This window comes from Poeciliopsis prolifica, unplaced genomic scaffold (assembly GCF_027474105.1).
Source record: "Poeciliopsis prolifica strain line A6 unplaced genomic scaffold, Auburn_PproV2 SCAFFOLD016, whole genome shotgun sequence".
In the NCBI taxonomy this organism is placed as follows: domain Eukaryota; kingdom Metazoa; phylum Chordata; class Actinopteri; order Cyprinodontiformes; family Poeciliidae; genus Poeciliopsis; species Poeciliopsis prolifica.
The window spans coordinates 2,843,996-2,863,124 of record NW_026562391.1 but is presented as its reverse complement, the minus strand read 5'-3'; positions in this window follow the sequence as shown (position 1 = coordinate 2,863,124).

The following is a 19,129-nucleotide window of genomic DNA, read 5'->3' as shown; positions in this document are numbered from 1 at the left end:
GGTTCTGTGTCGAAATGTGCGAATCAATCCTCGAAAAACGGCAAAGACGTTGTCAAAGCTGGACAAAGTTGATAAGACAGTGCGATTACCCACAATCAGTAATCCAAAAGAAACACAAAAAGTCAGACTGCAGTTTGCAAATGTTCACTGGGACAAAGATGCTCATATTTGGAGTCGCGTCTCGGGGTCTGATGAAGTTAAAGTGGAGCCGTTTGACCTTAAGCATGGGAGTGGCAGCATCATGTTGTGGGGCTGTTTTGCTGCAGGAGAACTGGTGCGTCTCATAAAATAAATGCCATCATGAGGAAAGAACATGATGTGAAAATATTGAAACAACTTCTAAAGACAACAACCAGGAAGTTTAGTCCAAATGGACAGTATTAAATAAATCTCTTATGTTCTGTCATTATTGTGACAATTAGTAAATAGAAAAAATTCAGGTAACTGACTTAAAGCAAGAGAAATATGGTCCGATTCAACGTCAAAAGGTAAGGAGTCTGTTTCGGTCGGTCTGTGTGAACGAACGGCTTCAACGGCAGTCCAACTCAGACTGAAAGTTTTCTCCTCAGGGAGGCGAAGGCGTAAGGTTGTCCTGACTCCTCCCTTTGTTATTCAGAAGTGAGTTCAAGGTGAAATAGCTGTTGTCTTGTTGGACGTTTCTGTGGCATGAATGCAAAACAACAAGGCGTCCCAGAAGGTAGAGCAGTGAACAAACCTCAGTGAATTCAAACTATGCAACCAAATTCTTAGGCTGATGGAGTCAAGAGTTACAATGTGTCAAAGGCGCCACTTCTTCTTCTATGATTCTGTGTCTCTTTGTCGATCAATTATTTCTTCTGCCTCGCAATTAGCACAGCAGAAAAATGATTACTTTGTGAAGTTTATGAAACAGAATATTATTTGAAGTCCGTTTTATGGCATGATGGAAGACTTTTTTGATAGTCTGGTTCGTATGACGGCGTGTTGGGCCCACGCTGAGAAAAATACAACAAACAAAATTACGAGAAACGTTAAAGGTTTGCAAGAATAAAGTCATAGAATAAACTCAAAGCGTTATAACTTTGTTCTCATAAAAACACGACTTTATCCTTATAATTTTACTACTTTATTCTTATAATCTTACATTTAAAGTTTGTAGTTTTTTCTTAGAATAGCCACAAGAAACCAACTTGGGATTAGAGTTTGCATCTGAATAAGTGAAAAATCAGAGTTCTAAGCATCTACTGGTGCAAATAAATGTTGATTTTCTGTAATAAATACAAGCATGTAGATTATGCATGCATTTTCTTGTTGTTTTTTTTTTCTTTTAACTTAAGGTTATTATGCTGTGAAAAACTCAGTTAGATCAAATGGCTGAAACATTCCCTGGAGTAAAGAATATCTCAGATTTGTGTTTTTTTTTTCCCTCACCGGTTGCCATTTCCTCTCAGTCTTTACCTTTTTTTTTTTTTTTTTTTAGTACGCCTTTGAAGTTCACTGAAAACAGAGTTGAGATAAGGTGAGACTGATGTGGAGAAGCCCATAAAATCGGCTCCAGTGTTCTTGTGGTTTGCAGGGCAGAAATCGATAGTGGGCACGCTTGATGCAAGCTGCCGCTGCTACGTCATTGTTTCTACAAAAAAATAAAAAAATAAAACGAATCTCACTTTACCGCCACAGATACACTTTGCTGTCAAAATCTCCGCTGGTTTGCACATGGACAGATTCAGCAAAACTGTCCCTTCCTGTTTGGCGGAGGCCTGGAAAGCGACGGGCGAAGCGACGTCTGCGTCAGTGGAAGACGGCGAGTCGAGACGACAAAGGAACCCGAGTGAAAGGTCAGGCTTTCCCCGTCGAGGCCGGGGTTTGTGAGACGTGAGCCCTTTCATAGCTGCAGAAATAATGCCGTGAAGCGTCTGAGCGAGTGTGACAGGTCGTGATCAAAACCAGCTGCCAATTAACTAAATGACTCGAGCTATCACGTTCAATTAGAGGGAGTCTGTGAACTGCCGGCGCAGCCCTTCGCCTGCTCGGTAAACAAAAACACGGGCCGGGAGCGGTCTCTTCAGGAGGCTTGTCGCTGTGTCTGTGATGGTTATCTGGCGGGCCCCGCCTGCGTCGTACTGGGCCCGGCCGGCCCTGACAAGTCCCACGGATAGACGGGGGTATGAAAGGGGTCGCCTCAACCTCTGGAATCCATCGTCAGCTTTCTGTCTCGAGCAGCTGACAAATAGTTTCAAACAGCATTCGGGGGGCTTTAGAGAGGTATGCCCTGGTGTGTGTGTGTAGGTGTGTGTGTGTGTGTGTGTGAAGAAAGAAAAGTGAGGAGGGAAGAGATGTTAAGGAGAAAGGGGGAGAGAGGTGAAAAATTAGATGAAGAATGGGAGATTCAAATGAGATAAACGAAAAGAATCAGCGTTTCTGTCATTGGGCTCTCCTACTGTGGTTCCCGGAGGAGGGGCTATCTGGCAGGAGTTTGCCCCATGGTCAGCGTCTTTAACCCCCAGATGATAACGCTTAGCCCCTCCATAAAGAATAGGCCCCTTTAACTGATCCATTAGCGTCCAGTCGCTGAGACCGGACCCGCTGGTGTCTACTGAAACTTACCAGGAAGCCTTGAAGGAAAGCAGCATGGCAGACATGCAGAGAGATCAAAGACGACGTCCCCCTCCTCTTCCCCGTCCTCCTCCATCCCCCCTGCTCACCGTTCCTCTCCTCATTCAGCTTTCTGCTCTCCGTCTGACTAAATCTGCAACCAGACCAACACGGAAACACTTTGGGCAGAAATCATCAGGACATATAAATAAATGTTGGTGTTTTGTTGCCCTCGTTTTCTCGAATGGTCAAGATCGGATCTACAAATCCACGTTTCAGTTTCAGATGCATCGGTTGCCATCGAGCTCCATGTGCAGCAATAATCCGTCGCCATTTCATGGATTATTAATGCGATGACAAACTATGCTGGATGATAAATTGTCCCGGTAAATATCACAATAAACACTAATATTCTTGTTGTCTTTTGACAACCAATCAACTTTAATCTTGTAAAGCACATGTGTCAAGCTCGAGGCTCGTGGGCCAAATCTGGACCACCAGATTCTAGACTAAACACTAAGTGCGCTTAAATATTATGTTATCAATCAAATCAATGCAGTCTCTATATGTTTACTGCCAAAAACATATCAATCAGTGTCTCCAGTTTCTTATGAATTATCATGGAAATTCAAAATCAACATCAACAAATCACAGTTTTTTCCACTAATACATAATTGGGAGTTTATTCCCAATTATGTACTGGGATTACATAATTGTGATTGTTCTCAAAAATTATCAAAAACGTTGTGACTTGTACTAATGAGTTGCCTGAGTCTTAATTAATGTCAGTCCATGATCTATATAAAAAGTCACATTTACCGTCATAAATGAGCATAAATATTGCAAATATTTCTAAATTAGTACCACAAACACATTTAATTTTGTTATTTAAAAAGAAAAAAAAATCGCAAAATGTATCAAAATCCTGGAGGAACTGAAAAGATGTTTAACAATATTATTTAATTTTGAGAATTTATTGATATTTAAACGGTTTGTGAAACGGTTTTATCAATACATTCTGGCCCTTTAAGAGCTTTTTTTTAAATCAACTCTTGATTTAAAAAAAATATTAATAAATAAATCTGACATATTCTCTCATTATTGTGGCGTTTAGCAAATAGAAATAATCTTGGTCATTTTTTAACAGACCCAAAACAAGAGAGAAGTTTAATCTGATTATCAGTGAATTGAAGAAAAAAAAAAGTGTTTTTTTATTCAGTGCAGGAAAAATCTCTAACAGAAATTATTTCCCCCTCTTTTTCCTGTGTCCACTGCCTTCGTTTCCACTCGTCTTCTTTCTCTTCCACACATTTCCACTGGGCTCTCTCTCCCCGTCCTCCTCCACCAGCGACGCGCTCCTGTCTTCCTCCCCGGGTGTTTCCAATTTAAAGCTGCTACGAAGCAGTTCACATTGTAACGCCATCAATTAGTCAGTGACTCCAGCACATTTATTTAATGGGGCCAAAAGAGAGCTTTGCTGATTTACAGGCTGTAAGGTAGATGTGAGGGAGGGATGTTCTGACATGCCTGACATGCGTGTGTGTTTTTTTTTTCTTTGGTTCTGTGGGTGTGTGTGGGAAGCGAACCGATGCTCTGTGCACCTTAAGGCTCGGGTCTTGTGGTGTAAAGTCTCTGTGGCAATGCGCTGAGATGAAAAGGTTTGCAGAGGAAGAGAAAAAATGCAATGGGAGACGAGAATGTTTGAGATTTTCTGGACTTTTTTCGTAAGTGTTTGGTTTCAACCACAGTTTTTTTTTCTTTTTCTACATGCTAAAGGTTTCTATGTGCCATAGAAAAGCTTTGAAGGTCTCAGTGCAGCACGTAAGCGTTCAAATCGAAACGAGATCAACCTCCTGGTGTGGTGAAGTGATTCAGAATAGACTGTCGTTTTAACCAATTAATGGAAAAGATTGTTCTCTGCTGCTTTTTGTTTTGAGGAAAAACCTAAAAAGACTCCAAAATAGTGAATAGTTTGGGATCCGTCCGATACCAAGGATCGGCAATAATTTTTATTTAAGTTTGACATCGAACTTCTGACCTTTATTTGTGCGTGTGTGTGTGTGTGTATTTCTTCCTAAATTGTTTTATTCAGACCTGTGAAATAATTTGAATAAAGTTTATATCTGTCTGCAAAACTTAAATAAAATAAAATAGAATTGAATTGGAGAGTAAATCACAACAAGATCTTTTTGAGGTAGAGTTGAAGAAAAAATCAAATAAAATTTCAAGATCGAATCAAAAACTTGAGTGTCCATCTTGTCATGACAGCAATACTTGTCAATATAATCGACATTTTGAATTGATTTGCCCATATCTGGTGGACGAAGAAAACATTCTTCAAGCAGATTCGTGATAACGCTGTTACTCACGCGGATAATTTCTGGTCAATAATATGAACTGCGACACAGATCAGCCTCACCGAGTTCTGAAGCAACTGCGTTTAGCTCCATACTACAAAACTGGACGTGCAGTTGTAGAGCGCAGCCCCGTAAGGACATTTAGACCCGTTCATGTTCTGTCAGGACACGATGACTCTCCTCACATCGTGCGCTTTAATAAAAGAGATGAAGTTTAGTGCTAACAGCAAATCAAAGCAGGGCCAAGGCGAAAGCAGACTGCCGCTCTGTTAAAGCTTCCCCACTCACAAAGGTAAGTGCGTTTCATTCAGACCAGGTTTTGTGAACTTTGTCAAGTCAAGTCTTGTTTATTCGTGTGGTCTTGTTTATTCGTGTGGCCCGTTTCAGCAACGGGACGTCATAAAGAAGCCACTTATGAAACGAGCCATGAATCTTACATTTTGTCAAACGCCGTCAAAAGAATCATCAACAATCGTCATCATAACATGTTGACCGATGTTCCATTAATTGTGATTCAGGGGAAACTTTAAGCTTTCATTTAAAGAATGTGAGTGTTTCGGTTGTTTTGCAGTTTTCTGGAAGTTTGTTGTAGATTTATTTGTTCATTAGAGATGGGTGGATCAATCAGAAATATTGATAACATCAGCTCCAAGTAGCTGATTGCTGCAGCCAACACTGAAGAAAAAACTGTCTAAATTTAAAACATTGGCGGTAACTTTTAATGAATATCAATATTTTAATGAATATAACAAACATTTTACTGTCAAACGTCTATGCATTCATATAAAAGAAAAAGCTAAAGCAGTCAAAGTACTTTTAGTTTTAACATGGTGCCGTTTTCCAGCTTAATCAAAAAATTGCATGTAAATACTCACTTGTGATGGGTAACAACTCCCTCACTGTGAAACATAGTTTTCAGCAGAGCATTATGAATTTAAAAAAAAACTGCAGTGGCCCAGAGCACTTTCACTTTTCTCTGGTGAAAAAAATTCAATGTTTTAAGAAAACATCCAGATGGTCTGACATAAATACAAGAACCAATATTGTGAAAATAAACCTTGTGTTTGCAGGAAACCCCTCACCTTTACGGTATTTCCATTCAGAACTTTGCTCTGAAAACATAGTGAAAGTTCTCAGTCATGTTTGTGAGGAAAGCGAGGCAGAGCCCGAGCGCTGCGTTAGTGTCTGAGTGTGAAACGGAGCGGCGTGTTACCGGAGAACCAGAGGAGGGTTTGTTGGCTTGTCATTACACACAGCCAATCGCCTGTTGCCTGTAACCGAGCCCCCCTGCAGCCTCTCTCACTGTCTTCCTCTTAATTACCCATCATTCCTCCTGCTGCAGGGCCCCTCACAAATTACAGCACATTGTCTCCCGCCGATCGGCCTGTCATCGCACGGCTCCGTGTTTCAGAACGCAGCCCATTGTGCATGAAGTCAGGAGCAAAAGACGGGTCTGGGGAGGGCCTCCCTGTCGAACGCGCACAGAAAAGACCCTCATGTGTCCACACACACACACACACACACACACACACACACACACACACACACACACACACACACACACACACACACACACACATGCACACAGAGGCCCATTAGCTCTGGTGCCAGCTGACTCTGTGACCCAGACGCTTTTCTGCCGTGTCAGCGGGACCAAAATGACGCTGTGGCAGTAATCACCCCCCCATCCACCCACCCCCGCCGCTCTGACACACAAACCCTGCACCGAGCAGAGCATCGCTGCAGAGATCCTCCTCTGTTGATCTGAGTAACTTCCCCTGGAGATGAGAGGAGAAGAAGCGAGCCTGTTGTTCGCGCCATCAGGAAGGGACGACGGCAGCAACAAAAGCTTGTGTGTTTGCTGAGGGAATGCCGCCAACAAGGTAAATGGAAATGAGCTGAAAACAGAAACGCGTAGAGCTTCAAAAAAAAAAGAGAAGAAAAGCTAATAAGTGTTGCTTTTTACCTCAGATTGTTAGATTGAAATGGGACAGAGTTTGATGCAAACTTAGTTTAAGCAGTACGAAATAATACAACTACGGCACGACAGGCAAAGGTGTGTGAAACGACGTAAAACATATTCGTCATTCACTGCAGCAACAAACTCAACAATTTCTTCTATCAGGGAAATAAAATCCCTCCACTAAGGATTATTTATTTTCAATAAAATCATTGGAGTTTCTATAAATTGTCTGTAGTCAAAGCTTTTTGTAAATGTATCATCATCGAGACTTTAAAGTTGTAGAGTGTCAAAGCATCATCCTTACCGTCGCCTACTTGCTGACTGAGAGGAAAATGAAAGAGTTTCCGGCTGGGTTTTGTCTGAGATGCTGCAGCAGACACCTGCTTCGTCACTTTGAGGCCTGCAGCCATCGAGACGTTTCTTTACTGCACTTTATCAGCTTTTTACTGAACAGAGTGAAAACTCACTCCTATTTCTGGTGCTACATGTCGTTTACTGGCTGAAGAACAGATCGTGAGAAACTGGAGCGGAAACAGGGGTTTGACCTTTGACCTTTAGTGGTCGTCCTGCAGTGTTTCCACGTTCTCAGCTTCTTCTTATGGACTGTTTACTGTTGCCAGGTAATGCATTGGATGGGTAATCATCGATCATTGTTTACACATAAAATGGAAGGAGGAGACGGCGAAACGCAGAACATGAAATACTTGATCAAGGAGTGCAAAGAAAACAAATAAAAAATCAGTTGTATTCACTTTTATTGCTGCAGTTTTTACTTTTAACGCCTTTACTTTTTTATCAGATAGTTACTGATAGTTGTTGAAAGTTGTCAGTATTTGTTTCACGCAGGAGGATCACTGGTGATGCAAAGACTCCAACGACCACTTCTTGTCGAAACAGGACAAAACAAGGGCAACAAGAAACGTGACGATTCATAAAATGACTATCCACAAAAACAGCTGTGACGTTTCTGTGGTCATAGTTTTATGGTAACATTAGTCCATGTAGGTCTTTGCCTCTCTGTCACCAACCGTTGAAAACACTTTAGCGTTTTGGAACCAACTCATCTGGATTTACACAAAATTAAAATGCCAAGAATGTTGCGATCATTTACAAAAACATTTTGGACCGTGAAGATTCTCTTCATGAGATTGTCATAGAAAAACAGTCTTCAGTCAGAGGCTTCTTCAAATTCACTGCAACACAGACTACTACAGGAGCTCTTTCCTGCCTATAACTCTATGAAGAATCTTGAATGATACAAGTTGCAGAAACATTTAATTTCCTTTCGGGATCAACATAATATTTTTGAATTAGGATATTTTAATAGGACCTTATTCAAAAAAGCTGAAACCACTGTTTTAAGTAGAATATTAAGTCATCTGCCATTTCTGAAAATACATCTTGATCAGATGCCTTTAAATACACAATTCGTCTTGTAATAAAAACACATCGAGGTCAACGAGTGAAACCATAAAAATGTACAAACCTTCACGATTTGAGCCACAAAGTGGCTCAAATCAGCGAATTTAGAAACAGGCAAACAGCTGACATCCCATCCAGCCAAATTAATACAGCAATAAAAAGACAAGAAAAACCACAATAATAGGCAAAAAAACCAGAAAAGAAATACAAGGAAACACGCAACCTTTATCTCCCTTCAAAGAAAGAGAAGAAAGAAACCTTTTCTTTCCTCTCGGCTCTCGCTGCTGCTCGGTTTGCTTCGCATTAGGAACTTTAACTCGTTCGTGTGTACGTCTGCCAAGCTGTTGCATCAGCCGGACATTAAAAATCTATCGAAAAACAAACACATAGTAAAGTTTAATTGCGAGGCATTTGCCTTGGGTATAAGGGAGAGTATTTTTATGGGCTTTCCCTCTCATTAAAAATGCAAGCAAAAAAAAAAAAAAAACCCCACTTCATTAATAATGGCTTGCATATGCTGGGTGCAGAGTGGAATTCTTTTACTGTGGCATTAGGTGCAAATGAGATTAGAAGTGCACCAACTGTTGCAACTCAGGCCCTCTGAGTGCATGTTTAGCCGTAAATTAGCAAAGATGTGTCCCTCTCACGTGTAAAAAAAAAAAAAAAAGTCCTATCTTAATTCGGACTGGGTTTTTCTCCCCCCCCACACACACACACATTGCCAGTGAACGCCGATAAAAAGTGACAGAAAAAGAGCCCATATGCATGAAGAATTTCACACCCCACAGCTTCCAAACAAATACCTCTTAATTATAACCAATTGGCCCTTCTTCTCCCACCAACCACTGACTGTGACACATAAAAGCGCTGGCAATTGTAAGGGCTCCTTACGCGAAAGGTTGCGGAGGGAGGGGAAGCGGGGAGAAAAACAAAAATGGAAGACGCTTCCTTCCATGCCGTGCAGCGGCATCCTGCAAGACGGATCAGAAAATGAGCAGCATTTGGCACTGATTAGGGGAGACGCAAATTGGAAGCAGGGAGGTGTGGGGGTATTTGAGGACCACAGGGGTAACACACATGTATCCGAAGCCGCGACACTCCGGGTCCCCTGTAATTTAGATGTCTAAGAATTTGCTGTATGTGTTGCCTCATGCCAGGAAGTCTCAGCCTCAGCGCATGTAAATGGCACTGGGCAGCGTACAGTCACCCCCATTTGTAAGCCATTAAAATATTTTCTCTGTGACATATTAATTACAGAGCTCTGTTCGTCTTCCCGCCGGCTCACGAGGGCCGCGTGCGTGACAGCGAACGACCGCTCGCGGCGTCGGTTGTGTCGCTCTGAGAGCGGGACAAGACAGCAGCTAGCTCATCTGGGGTTTGTTTTGTGAGGGTTTGTTAATCATCGGCCTGCAGCGACTTTCGAAGGTTGTTGAAGCTGTACTTGAGGAGGTGCAGCTGCATTTGAAAGCAGCACTAATAAACGGCTGTCCGTCGTATATTCGCTGTGAGATAATACGAATGAGCAGGAACGAGAGACACACCAACGGGCTGCTGCGCCCTCGAAAGTATCAGCTGATGTTTTTATGGAGCATAAAATGTTCTGAGCACGACGCGGCAGATGGTACTCCTTTACAGAGCTTCTTCGACAAGTGTGCTGCCGAACATTTATCCACGGCGGTGACGTGAGCCGACTTCATTCACTTAGAGCTGCGTGAGTTCAGCTGGGCCTCGTCAGCTGCAGCAGCAGCAGCCATGTGAATTTTGGTTGGCTGAGTGTTGAAGCTTTTTTTTTTTTCTTAGTGCCTCGGGATACTGACTCTGAGCTGCGTGTACAAGAAAGATCGGTTATGTCAAAACAGGACTTCACTGAGTTTTAAAATTTTATTATTTTTTTTCCAGGCACATATATGTCATTTTAACTGTGTCAGCTGTTAGAAATTTGACTCCACAATCTGCTCATTGCTGCTGCCACTAGTCTGAAGGAGCTAAATGGAGGAGGTGGGGAGGAGAGCTGCTCCGTGAGGCAGAAACTCAGCTTTGGTTTAGTTATGCAATACAAACTGATCATCTCAGATGAATAAGAGTGGACAAGTTTAGCACACTGAATGAATAGTATACTGAAAGTTGTTAAAATTGCTTCTCTCATCTAGAAGATGTTTTGTGTGAACACAAGTCAACCAAATTTCTTTGTTTTTTTGCACTGAGATGTTGCCATGTCATTCGTTTAATAGCAACTGCTTTGCTGAATTATGAAAAACAAAAACTCAAAACTACTTATTTTAAAATCTCACATATGATTTCATTTTATTGGGTTTTATTTTTATTACTGAATTTGTGTTTCACTATTTTTACTCCTGTTGTTTGTAGATCGATGCTTCAACTTCAAAAAGAGAGAAGAAAAAAAAAAGGAAATATGATTTTGACCCCATTTTATTGGAGTTACAATAACATTTCCCTACAGCATCAGTTGGTTTCATAGAAAATTACTTTAAATCACATCACAAAATAAATCCATAAGATGGTTATAAATTGACGTGCGCTGCTACAAAACACGTAATAACAGACAAACCAGATGAAACATCAAAAATGCTCCATCGGTAAAATGACTCGTTTCTTCTGCAGAGTACATGAATAATATTTCACGTTCTTTTGTTGTAACTTCACAACAGAACGTCAGTGTAGCCGTAAGCCCTTAAAGCGAGACAGACATCTTTCCTCTGAACCGATCAGAGATGACATAATGCTCCCCTGTCTCTGATTTCTGATTGCACGCCAAAGCATTTGGACTCCGCCAGAGAATATTCAGGAATACGAATTACACACAGTGACCATCCCTGTGACAAATTACCCACATTTTTCCACAGTGATGTCGAGAGTGATCGAGCATGACTGATGGTTCTGCTGGGTTCTTTTTTTTTTTACTCTCCTGTTTTATTTTCTCATAGAAAAGGGGGAGAAAAAAATATATATACTTTTGATTTTCAGAGATTTTCCTGCAGGGATTTTAATGGTAGCCTGAGAAAACCGACTTAATCTTGACAGGAAAAAGGACAAGCTGGGAGAAGGACAGCTGAGCGCAGTTATTTATTTATTTATCCTTTTTTTTTCAGTAAAATCTGTAAACTGTTTTTGGGCTTTTACTGAGCGGTTGTACATTTTTCCGTCCCATCCATGAAATGCACAATTATTCAGAGATAAACACAAACACATGTACTGGTGTAAATTATTCTAATCCATAGATAAAAAAAAAAACAATTTACTTAGTTGTAGAAAAAAAATTACACTACAAACTTCTATACCAAATAATAGAAGTTAAATCAAATATCCTCAAATAAATCATTTTAAATATGAATAAAATTAGTTTTAATGTTCATTTTCCTCTATGATTTTGGTAAAATATGTAAACAGTTACTTCAGTCATCAACATTTCTTAAATGCTGGGAATGATATTCTGTAGTTGTGTCACATGACATGCATTCACACCTGCAGCCAAATCCCAGCTAGGTGAAGTCACATGACACGGAGGAAATGACATCATCAAACCTTAAGCTGAGGATAAGAGTAGACCAAACAGGTCAGCCATCTTTTATTTTGTTGATATATTTCAGGCTTTGCTAAGTGCGCTAACCAGCCAATCATTTTACCCGTGTTATGAGACTAATGTGAATTAACTCCAATGCTTTATTTATATAACCAAGTTTGACCTTTGCAGTAATATTTAATTCCCACAATTTTTTTCCAAACCTGTTACTGTTATGATGATGTGTGTAATAATAACCCAATCATCCCTGTTACTCTAATTTTAACCCAGTTACATTATTTTTATTAAATTAATCTTCTTGTTTGCGGAGCTCATGAGGGCTTGGCTTGTCGTCTTTTTAATCATTTGAAAGCCTTGGTCCAATTTGGATTGGAGGAAAAGAAAAAAATAACATACTTTTATTTTAGGTTTATTCACAAGATATCATAAAATGTTCCTTTTTGACAGTTCTGTGGAATTATTCTAATTATTTGACAATTTACATAAAAAAAACAGTATGAATCAAAGGGTTTATTCTGTGAAAGCATCAATTATTAATTTGTTCCCCGATTCTCGAATGACCCATTTGTCAAATGTAATCACATTTAAAACTGTTTTGTGTTTTTGTAAATACATTGGCTCTTTTGTTTTTTTTTTCTTTTGGGGAAAGAAACAGATAAAAGGGGGGCATCAAATCCCAACAACCTAATAATAAAGGAAAAATGACGTCAATTCAAGTGTAAGAAGGATTAAAATGTGTAATTCTGAACGCATTTCCTTCACAGCAGCCACATCCTGCTAGCAGCTAGCTTCAGTCTCCCCTCTCTCTAAACGTGGAATATCTTTGCCTCTCTCTAAACGTGGAATATCTTTGCCTCTCTCTAAACGTGGAATATCTTTGCCTCTCTCTAAACGTGGAATATCTTTGCCTCTCTCGGGCCGCTGGAAGAATTACGGCTCTAATAACTTTCATTTGGGGCCCCCGAAGCGTCAGTAAAATGTTTACAACAAGAACGCAGATTAGTTCTTTGGTAAGGCCGTGCCTTCGTTACTCAGCCTTTGACTCAATTCAGCGTGTATAAATATATCCATTTCATTATGGGAGTCCGGTCAAATATTTGTTTCAGTGGTTTTCCCCCCATATAATGTAAATTGCTGCAAGCTGTTGCACTTGGAAAATGCTTTTCTCATAATGCTTCTCTGCCTTGACATAAATCACAGCTAAATGTTGCATTCAAATGACTACAGACAGGCAATTTATTCTTGGCTTCCTTCGCCCCCCTCTGGATCCCCTCCGGGGAGGCTTGTGGCGAGTGGGACGCTTCGGGGGTTTTTAATAGCGACTGTCATTATTTGTTGACAGTTGTTCATCATACTCACAAGATTTATTGTGTGTGTGTGTGTGTGTGAGTTTTTTTTCCTCCCCTGACAGTATTTTCGTTTGTTTTCTCCTCTTCTGGCCATGGTTTCCTGGCCTGAGGTGCGGGCTGGAGAGATGACAAGTTACCCCACAGGATGTGACGTGTTTAGAGGGATTCTCCCCGGCAGATTCCTCTCGAATACCCAAACCAATAAATATCGATATCAATATCAATAAAACCTCCACAAACCTTTATTGTCCTCACGTCTGGCTCGTGTGCTGCGCCACGCAACGAGGGCCAGCGGACTGAAGGAAGTGTCTGAAATCGACAGAGACGTTTTAATTTCCTCCGTGAAGGACGACGAGGACGGAACATGTACAGGGATCCACCAAATGACGGCGGATCGTGTTGTCCTGCTTTAAGCGGTGGGATTTGCTGACAGGCCCTCTCTCTGTGTGAGTGACCCCTCTCAGCGGGGCTTCAGGCAATCAAGCCATCAGCGGCTGCATTCAAAATTAATCTTGAAAAGAAATCAACCACAGCTGCCTCTTAGCTCCAAAATGACAGATGGGGGAGTGCGGCCCCGGAGGTGCTGATGTGGAGTTTAGCATCGAACCCACCTGAAGCAAGCTGCGCCACAGGGGTCAGGGTTCACAAGGAAGGAAGTGATGACTGAATCTGAAAACCTGAAAGCAGTATCTAGTCATATTCAGCTATGGACAGTATGCGTTCTGATGAGGCTCGTTTGTTTTAGAAATAACCTTTAAGCATATTTTTTTTCAACCCCACATTTCTGTTTTAAACCTGCATCATGTAACATTTATGAATGTTTTTTCTTACATCTGCCTTTCTTACAGGCAGATAATCTATGAAAGATTAATCTCCTCCCCTTCCCGCCTGAGCAACGTCCTGACCAAAGTCAACCAATCAGAGCCAGGGGGAGGGTCTTAATGCTGTCACTCATTCACATGTACTTGATGCTCAATGTAAACAACTTATCATTACAGGAAAACTTTAGCTGTGATGTCGGTGGCTATGCTAACTAGCGTGAGCATTTATGACAAGCCGTACTAGCTACAGAGAGCAGGTGGGAAAGGCCCGCCTCCTAGCTCTGATTGGTTGTAGCTCTAACAAATATGTTTAATTGGTCTGAAGTAATATTCTAATCTTAAATGTTAGCTGTAAGTCCTAAACACTAGGAATAAAAGAGGCTTTGATCATTTCTTAGATTATTATAGGCAATAATCCATGAAAAATAAATAAAGAAGTGTAACACTACGAAAAACACAACAGAGCAGAAATGAACATCAAACCTGACCGGCGTAAATGAAACTAATGCGGATGGATGAAAACCACAACACCGATGCAAGAACATTAGAGGAATTAAGAATAATCCATAAATGTAGAAATGAACTGGCAAAACCTGGCGAGGAAGGAAAATAAAGAAACGGGCAGAATATGAAAAGATTTAAACCAGAATAGACTAACTCAGCAACAGAAGCAACATGGGGAAACTATTGAGGAAGGTAAACAACAGAACAACGTATGAAAACAGACAGAACTAATAATGTAAAAACTATGAGCCATAAATAACAAAAACCACAAAACTCAACAACCACAACAGTCTGAGTGTAAATCATCTACATGATGTGTTTCCCTTAAAGATGGCTGGGTTAGGGTCAGCACTAAAACCAGTGACATTTTCAATAATATTCCAATTATGAAGTATCTGATAGCAAAAAAAAAGTCATTTATTATCACTCAAAGATTTTGCGATCAAAAGCAGGAATAGACTTTTGAACGAGCTGCAGCACATGGAAAAAACATTTTAAAAACCGTCATTTGTTTTGGTCTGCTCTGCTTGTTCGTCTGTTTTGCGTTTGTGTTCTTTGTTTCTATCGTGCATGCATTTAGTGAACTGAAATGCTTGTGAAGTCTTACTTTGCTGTTGAATTCAGGGCATTCGTCTTTTTAACAGTGTGATATGATAAATGTGTGATCTCGTGATCAGCAGTTGTGTTAAAGGACTAACCGAGGACAAGGCTCAAAATCCGCATGCGTGACGTCTGTGCATGTTTCACATGAAATCACCGGCTAAAGCATTTGTCAGTGTTCAGTACATTTCTACATTAATAAAATGAAAACTGTCTCATTAATTGGTTTGCATCAGTGTGCGGACGTGAAGTGCATGACGAAACACAATTTTGGAAATAAGATCCACTCAGCTAAAAGGCAACCGGAGCGTGGGTGTGTGTGGCACAATAACAACAAGAACGTGTCAAAGGTGGCAGGACTCGTAAAAATAAAAAACACACTTGTTTCATCGTCTTATTAGAGTTTCTGGTGATCTGATGAATAAAAGGAACAGAGTGGGACCTTGGACTGAACCCTGAGGAACACCATGCTACGAAGGAGGGTCGTTTTTTCATCTTACATTCAAACATGTGAAAAATAAAAAGGTTCTGGAAGAAAACTACTTAAGAAATTCCCATCTCATTCTGCAGTGGATGTAGCAGGGTTTTGTGGTCTGCTTTGCCAAAAGTTGATGACAGATCCAATAAAACTAATGCAGTTCGCTGACCAGAGTCTGCAGCCATAAATTTATCATTAGGCTTAAGGAAACATCACGAAAAAACAGTCTGCAATCGGTTAAGGAAGTCCTTCAGAAACTTTGTTACTGAATATGTTCAGCTTCGTTCACTTAGGATTCATCCCAGAATCTAAACGAAATGTAAGGAGCAGCAGGGGGCCTCTCAACCACAAAACGACTACTCACAACACGGCTTTGAGACCAATTATATCAACGAGATACTTAAAGTATTTAGCAATTTTAAAGAATGCTGCACATGCAGCAGATTAGATACAGACATACAACTTGAGGTTATCAAGGGGTCGAGTTATGAATTTTCTTCTATTTTTGAGTAAAACTTGGAAATCATCATCATAACATGATTAAAGGCAGCAAAGACCAATTACAAGCTTTCATGTTTGTTAGATTAAATTTCAAAGGATGTAAGAATTTATTGAACAAGACAAAAAGAAAGAAAAAAAGAAAAGACAAACAGGAAGACGTGGAGAAGAAGCCTATTACCCGATAGGGATTAGTACACCACAGCGCATGTCAAATGTGAACAGGGATGAAATGAATTATTACCCGCTAAAACTCAAATGTGTCTTCTCCCCACAAAGTTTTTGAAATATTTTGCATTTCTGAGAAAAGAGATGCTACTTGCTGGCTGTTCCATTGTCACCAGTGAAAAATGTTAAATGATTAAATTTGGGTTTTGGGTTTGGATTTTCAACACCCGTGATTGGAAACCCACATGCCGGACTGCTAACTCTGGAAAATCAGAGTCTGAATCTTGTTGGGGGACTGAAAGGTGTTGGTAGAGCTCTGAGGATTTTTTTTATTTTATTTATTTTTCATTTGCCTTGTTGCTGCTATTTGCTTGAACGTGTCAAACTTAGCATAAATGTCAAAACAGCGTCCATGGGTCAAATCTGAGATAAACAATTTTCGACATTGTGCTGATGGGAAAATAATGAGATATAATTCTGCTTTGTTGTTTGAACTTTGTTCTTCCTCCTTCCATCTCAAGTAAATAAATTAATTTCTACTTCGCAATAGAATACTCATTAGCCTTAAGCAATGCAGGTGAGCGTTCAGCACCTGTCGCTGTAGGTGTCCGTGTTGCCATGGAGTCCCGTATCCATGTCACTGCAAAAGACAGGCGCCAACCATCACCCAATGTGAACAGTACCTGAGTTTAAGTTAGCTTAGCCTAGCTTGTTCTAGCTGAGCATGGCACATCTTGGCTCAGGACCTGTTCTGGTTTAACTTTTACATCAGAACGCGCTCATTATCCAGTGCTAAAGGGTGTTTAGTTTAGCACTTAGCTAGGCTACATTACACTATTCTAGCTAAGTGTAGTTTGTGACATCTTAGCTTAGCTTAACCTAGCGTATGTTGGCTCTATTTTATTTACCTCATCTTATTGTAGAAAACCTCCTTACATTAACTAAGTTCTGTTTAGCTTTGTTTATATTATTTACGCTCAGGTAGTTTAATGTAGCTTAGCTTGGTTTAGCCTAGCGTGTCCAAGCTAAACTTATTGTTGCAGGTCATGTAAAAAAATACATGATATTGGGCGCATTCATGTCAAATGAAATACAGAAAATAAAATCTATATATCACTGAGACATCGTTAATATAAGTGACAACAATGTTTGAACTTCCTTGAACTCGATGGGCTAGGATTTACATGATGTTTACGAGAGCTCCATGGATTTTATGGACAGGACTCTAATAAAACAATATGTGTACTTCAAACAGAGGATGAGAATGATGATTAAAATGTCAGAGCTCTGTTGCTGTGGAGTGTAATGAGTCATTTGCTGTGAACATTGTGATCCTATAATTAAATTATGGAATCCCAAATATGCTTTGTGTGACACCAGAAGAGACAGATGAGAACACCCACATGAACAGATGAACATGATCTAAAATATTGCACGCAGGGCAACAGAAGTTGTGCAAAAGCAGAGGTAGAGAGAATATTATATTTATAGTTTGCAGACAGATGGACGGTGTTATAATTGGGAATCAGGTGGGAGTTGAACGTGTTCATTTGCAGCTTGCTCTGGCAAATTCCACACCAATGGTTTTTCTTTAAATAAATCAAATTCAACATCTGAACTTGGTGAAGCGCTATGCTGAGCAATATTTTAAAGCGTAGCCAGCAGCAAAACGTGAATCATACCAGATTAATCTATCATATGCTCCATGGTTTTCTGACAATAATTGCCAGTGATTATAATGAACATTAGGCTACCAAACACCAAGTTCATCTTCATTAAACTGCTCCCACCGCAGCTCCAACATAACAGCAGACAGAAACCAGATCTCCTGCCTGGAGACATTTACAAACCAAGTTTGCTGAAAAACAAATGTGTTTGCACGACCACTTTGGTTATCCCAACAATTCATTTTGTTGTATATTTGGTTTCCTGCTACATTTCGGCGATCTGCGTTTGTCCTGCAGATGTTCATTTGCGCCAACGACTCGACCCATCTGACTTTTTAACTTCTTTTTTTTAATTTTTGCCACATTTTCAGCAAATACCGGATCACCATATATCACAGCGTGACCTTCCTCTTAACCAGGCCCGTCGACGGCATCACTCATTCCTGTTTGCCACGCAGCTCTGCGGGTCAATAAGTGGCACAGCGAAACACAGATTGAACCCAATTTGAGAGGTTTGGACTTGAAGCTGAGCAGAGACAGCCAGGGACCGGGCTGAACTGGAGTTCACTGCTCTCTCTCTCTTTGGTTCTAGTTGTCTGAAGCTGCACCGGGAGGGAACCGCAAAAACCCAAATCAAACCAGTCTGTTCTCTCAGTGTGTGTGCATGCGTGTGTGTGTGTGGGGGGGGTGTGTGAGTGAGTGCACTATCCTACTCCTCCCTGCATCGCTGTCACTAAAAGAAACCGACTTTCTGCGTTCAAATTTAATTTGTCTCATTAACCTATTCCTCTAAAGTTTAATTGCAGGATGTCGTAAAGTGACTCGGTCTGTGAGTAATGACAATTTTTCAGCTCTGTAATCGCCAGAACAAAGCGAGTCTGAATCCAAGCAAAGCAAAGATGCTTGTTTTTTCCTGCTGAGCGTCTGGGCTGCAGCTTTGGGGCCTTGCCGGTCGGATAATTATTTACTGGCAACGTTTTTTTGTTGCGTGAGGGTAACATCACTGCAGGGTAACAGAGTAATGACTAATTTCATGGATATTGAGTCATTTTACAAATGGAACTAATAAGGAGGGTCAACTTTAAACGGCACCTGGGGTTCATCTGATTGGCAGGGAATTCTAGTTTGGACCAATGAGGTAAAAATTTACTGGGGAAACAATCACATCGAGATTTAAAAGGGCTTTT